Source organism: Zingiber officinale, chromosome 4B, assembly GCF_018446385.1.
Source record: "Zingiber officinale cultivar Zhangliang chromosome 4B, Zo_v1.1, whole genome shotgun sequence".
NCBI lineage: Eukaryota > Viridiplantae > Streptophyta > Magnoliopsida > Zingiberales > Zingiberaceae > Zingiber > Zingiber officinale.
This window is the reverse complement of record NC_055993.1, coordinates 80,752,914-80,758,771: the sequence shown is the minus strand read 5'-3', so window position 1 is coordinate 80,758,771 and position 5,858 is coordinate 80,752,914. Positions and strand designations below refer to the sequence as shown.

The 5,858-nt window shown below is 39.6% G+C and overlaps 1 non-coding gene across 1 annotated transcript; it reads left to right on the top strand.

Moving 5' to 3' along the window:
* Positions 1-5,366: 5,366 nt before the first annotated feature.
* LOC121978939 lies at positions 5,367-5,472 on the top strand. The gene has a single exon (XR_006111257.1). It is a non-coding gene; the product is annotated as a small nucleolar RNA R71 (small nucleolar RNA).
* Positions 5,473-5,858: the final 386 nt, after the last annotated feature.

Here is a 5,858-nt window from a genome sequence, read left to right as displayed (position 1 = left end):
CCATGTCATTCTCCACTTCTGTTGGTGCCAAACTCCACCATACCAGTGCAGGGCCGTGTGAGGTACACGGCCCGGTGCTTTCTCCCTTTGTTTCCTCCAATGCTTGCCCAAGGATGTAGATTCTTCACCAAATCGACTCCTGTGTACAGAAAATGCACAAAAAGAAGATCTCCGAACCAAAAGAGTAAATATGCTAAAAGGAAAGCTGGAAGTATAAAAATGCATAGATCAAGCATGCTCAAAGTATGTAAATGTGCGTAAAAACATGCATAAAAGAGTATATAATCTACGCACATCACACCCCCAGACTTAAACCTTTGCTTGTCCTCAAGCAAAATGCCGCAGTCTAAATTCATATGTTCTACAACACATTCATAAAACCTAGTGCACTTTCCTAACTCTATCAAAAAGTTTCATTAGAAAGCATGATCATAGAAACAAGTAAAGTATGGTTCAAGCATAAGAATCCTGTGCACAGTGTAAAAGTAACTCAACACTCTTCAAGTTTCAATCCATGTCCTAGTCAAGTCGTCATCAAATTTGAATTCCTAGTGTTTCCAGTGAAAGACAAGTAACCAGTGATAGGCACTTACTCACCATTCACTTGGTTCATATTTCTCAACTAACCCAAGGTCTCAAAGGTGTGCTCAATCTCAAGAGAAGCTAAACAGTCATTTCCCCAGTAACCTAACTCGGTCTCAAAGGGGTGACTTGCTAGATTCCACTCATGACAACTGTTTTTTATATCCCTTATTTCTTTTTTTTTTTTTATAAGTGTTTGCATTGTGCAAAACTTATTCACAAATGTAATTTTTAGCACACATGTTGGGATATTTTGATTTTTCCAAATGAGCTTTAATGATTTGAGCCTCATCCAGTAACCAAAATGAAAGTTGAGAAATCACCATGGAAACCAAGTACTAAGCGAACAAGATGAATCATGACTATTTCAATGACATCAACTATTCAAGCATCAAGCACAAGTGTAGTGAAGATAAAATCCTTAAGGTTGAACCAAAACTAAAACTCATCACCATAAGATTCTTAGCTTGTTTCATGCTACCCAAGATAGAGAAAAGAAGTACATAAAGTTTACTACTAGCATCATTCGAACATCATGAATCAAGACAATACTTGTGCTAACATCTCACTTGAATCCAAGAAAGCATATAAGTGAAGATTTGATGTTCTCAAAAAAAAAATTTTTTTTTTTGCCATGATTATTTCAAAAACAAGCAAAATAAAGCAACAAGCAATGAAAATAAGAACCAACATGAAAAACTAACAAAAACAAAAAGAAACTGAAAACCAAACTAAACAGTACATAACACCCCCTGGACTTAAACTTTTCATCGTCCCGATGAAATCAATATGGTGGAGGAGGTGGAGGTGGACGAGGGAAAGGAGGTCTATGACGTGGTTGGCCAATAGGAAAACTAGGAAAACCTGGAATCTCACCCAAAGATCTATGATACTCATATAAAGCATCTACTTGTTGGCTAGTAAGCATCATGCTCTGCATAAAATCTCTCATCCTAGCCTGATCAGTATCATAATCCTGCACAAACTCAGCCACTTGACCTTGGAAATTCCTCGTAAACTGAAAATGATTTTGTACCTCCCTAAACTGATCATCAGATAAAGAGAAGCGACCCTCCAACATTTTTCGTTGGGAATCTTGCTTCTCATGAAGTGATTCTAGAGACGTACGAAAATCTGAAAAATCAAACCTAGAAGATCCCGTGCCATATGCAAAAGAATGCCTAGCGGGCTCCATAAAACTAGAAGGTTGCGGGTGTCCATATGACGAGGGCTCATGATGTGGCTCAGTGTCTCCAGGTATAGAAGGGTTATCCTCAGAATCTAACTCGGAAATTACCCAATTAGCCGGGTTACGAATAGTAGTTCGTTCAGGAAAAGGAAGGGGCAGAGGAGAACCACTCCTCCTAGGAAACGCAAAACCATTCTCATCCCGAACGATCATTTTCATAGCAAGACATGCATCAATGTCAATCATGTCATTACCATGAATTATTTCCAACCCATCAACATCAAGATTTAAATTACAAGCTATTCAGGTAATCAAACCACCAAAAACAATTGATCCCGATGACGCCCTAGCAGATCTTAATAAGGTTTGAACAAAATGAAAACCAGAATCAAATTCAACCTTATAAAGCATAAAGCTCTATCTTTTTAACCACCCCATCACTCTCTCCCCTACCAAAAATAGTTTTACCCATGACTCTATGTAGGTACCTAAAAATGGGGTTTTGCATATGGGAGGCCTTAGCTCTTGAAGGCTCATAATGTTGATCTAACCCAGTTATTGCATTCCAAAAATGATTCCAATTAAACCTTGGATCAAACCTACGAGGGCTACCGGTGGTTAATCCAAAACAAGAATTAAAGTCACTAAATGCCCATAGAAATTTTTGATTCATTAGTCTAAAAGAGATTTTTCCAAAATAATCATCTTCATTAGTAAAATGGACATCCAATGAACTCAAAAATTCCAATACAAGACGAGGATATGTAGGCAAATGGGTGTACATAATATCACTCCAATCCAAAAACCCAATCATCAAATCTACATCTTCCCTAATTCCAAGCATATCAAGAACAGTTGGGTCCATATATCTAGTACACACTATCTTTCTATTGACAAGAATTGCAAATCTAGTTTCTTGATCATCATTTCTAAACACAATATTGAATTCATTGTCATTACCTTCGTTGCGTGAAGTCCTTTTGCCTTTGCCCTTCACTGGTTGCTTTCCTTTGTCCCTTGATGGCTCCCTCTCTTTGTCTCCACTAGATCCACCACCTCCTTTGCGAAGTCTCTTCAAAATATTGGACATCTTGATGAGTTTAGATAGGGGAAGAATTATCTAGAGTCGTGGAACTCAAAGAACAAAACTTCAAAGAACAAAAGATCTTAGGTTAAGAGAACAAAAAGTTCAAGTCTTAGAGAGGAGGAGAATCGGATCTAAGAGATCTCGAGAGATTAGAGAGGAGTTTTTAAGAGATTGGGAGAGAAAGATATGTTTTGGAGAGCTGGGGGTGTGCGGAACACGGCCAAGATCTGGCCGTGCAAGGTAGGAGGAAGACTTTAATAGTTCTCCTACACGGGCCGTGTAGATCTACACGGCCTCCCCCTCTTCCTTCTCTGGATTCCTGACACGGCCGTGTCTGTGACACGGCCTAAACCTCTTCTTTCACCGGTTTCTTCGCACGGCCGTGTCTGGGACACGGCCTCTTCATCTTTCCTCTCGGGATTCTTTACACGGCCGTGTCTAGGACACGGCCTATACCTTTTTCTCCTCGGGAGATCTCACACGGGCGTGTCTGGATGACACGGCCCAAGCACTTCCCTTCTCTGCAACCTTTGCCTGGCCGTGTATAGCACACGGCCTGACTCTATTTTGCACCTAACCTGAAAACAAAATCAAAAGAATGCATCAAACTAAAAGAAATTACAATACAAATCAAAACTAACTAAAAGAACCCTTGGGTTGCCTCCCAAGAAGCGCTTGTTTAAGGTCTTTAGCTCGACCAAACTTTATCATTCGCTTCTTTTCCTCGCCCTTGGAGGACAGATATACTTTTCGTTTTTGTTGGGAGATCTTCTCCCAACATCTTCCACCACATTGTCTCCTTCATTTGGTGGCCTTCCATGAGGATGGAAATTCCATTCCTCAAGTTTATAAATGCTTGTCCTGCTACAAGCATTTAAAAGAGACGAGACATGGTTAGAGATATTAGATAAATCATATTCCAACTTTTCCTTACCAATTACCAAAGAAAGCTTATGATTTTTGACATCAATTATAGCTCCAGCCGTAGCAAGGAAAGGTCTTCCTAATATGATAGGAATCCTAGGGTCCTATTCCATGTCCAACACGACAAAGTCTGTGGGAATGACATTCCCATCCACCTCTACTGGCACATCTTCTATAATACCCAAAGGGTACCTGCAGGAATGATCGGCAAGTTGAAGTGCCATAGTAGTAAGTTTAATGTTTTTGAGACCTAATTTATTACAAATTGAGTAGGGAATGAGGCTAACACTCGCCCCCAAATCATAAAAAACTTTTTCAAAAAATTCTTTTCCTATGTTGCAAGGAATATAAAAGCTCCCTGGGTCCTTCAGTTTTGGAGAAGTGTTCTTCTAAAAAATAGCACTACATTCCTCACTAAGCGCAATGGTCTCGACCTCTCCTCTTCTTCTCTTATTTGACATGAGATCCTTCAGGAATTTGGCAAATTTAGGCATTTGTAGAATAGCATCAATAAGAGGTACCTCTACACAAATTTCCTTAACCTTTTCTAGAAACTTGCCAAATTCTTCATCCTTCTTGAGCATTGTAAGTCTCTGAGGAAAAGGGACAGCTTTGCTCTGATGGTTCAGTGGAAGAGTCTCTTCAACCTCAATGGTACTCTCCTCTTTAGCTTGAATCTGATTTGGTATAGGAGGAGAGAGCTCTTCTTCTTTTTGTATCCCTTTTGAAGCAGTCACTTGGGAGTCTCCCAAGGTCCGTCCGCTCCTAAGCTCAATCCTATTGCAATGCTCCATAGGATTCACATCAGGTTTTCCTGGAAGCTGTCATGGTGCTCTGGATGATGAGGAAGCTAGTTGGGCAATTTGACTATCCTGGATCATTTGATGCTTATCAGAATTATCCATTCTTTGAATGAGCTTTGCTATATCTTGCTTCATTTCATTCTGACTTGAGACAATTTCTTCAAGCATCTTTTCAACATTTGACTTTGGTAAGCCTTGAGAAGATAGATGTTGAAAATTTTGTTGCCCAGCTTGAAAATTTGGTCTTGCCCCCATAGATGGTCCTTGATCTTGATTATTTATGTAAGAAAAATTTGAATGACTCTTCCATCCAGGGTTATAAGTATTTGAGTATGGGTTGTTCTGCCTTTGATTGTAACTCATGATTGCATCACATTGTTCAAGTTGATTGATTTGTGCAGTGATAGCTCCCAATGGACATGAGTCATTTGAATGCTCTGAACTCCCACATACTTCACAAGATGTACTAATAGCATTGACCATATTAGCACTAGTCCCCATATTTTCAAATTCCTTTGTAAGAGCGTCCAATTTTGCAGACAAAAGAGTGACTGCATCTACATCAAACTTCCCTGATGCTTTAATTGTTGGGTTTACAGAGGAATAACCACCACTTCTTTCATTTGCCCATTGATGATGATTTTGTGCTACACTTTCAATGATTTCTTCGGCTTCATCTAAGCTTTTGTTCATAAGTGCCCCTCCAGCAGCTGAATCAAGGGACACTTTGGTATGATAATTGATACCATTGTAAAAAGTGTGCAACACTAACCATCTTTCCAACCCATGATGTGGGCATTGTCTGAGCATACTATTATATCTATCCCATGCTTCAAAAAGAGATTCTGAGTCAGTTTGCTTGAAGCTCGCAATTAAATTCCTCATATGAGCTGTTTTGCTTGGTGGATAGAACTTATCAAGAAACTGTTGCTCACACTGCTCCCAAGTGGTGATGCTATTAGGGGCTAAAGAATTCAGCCATTGCTTTGTCCTATCTCTTAGAGAAAACCCAAATAATAATAATCTAACTGCATCTGAAGGAACTCCATTCATTTTCATGGTCCCACATATTTCATAAAAGACCTCTAAGTGTTGATTGGGGTCTTCATGAGGTCCTCCACCAAATTGGTTCTGCTGCACCATAGATATGATTGCGGGTTTGATCTCAAAGTTGTTAGCTTCCACTGAAGGTCTTGAAATACTAGATCGAAAACCTCTTGCATAGGGTGCTGCATAATCCTTAAGTGGTCTATTCGCCATGTTCAAATGTTCC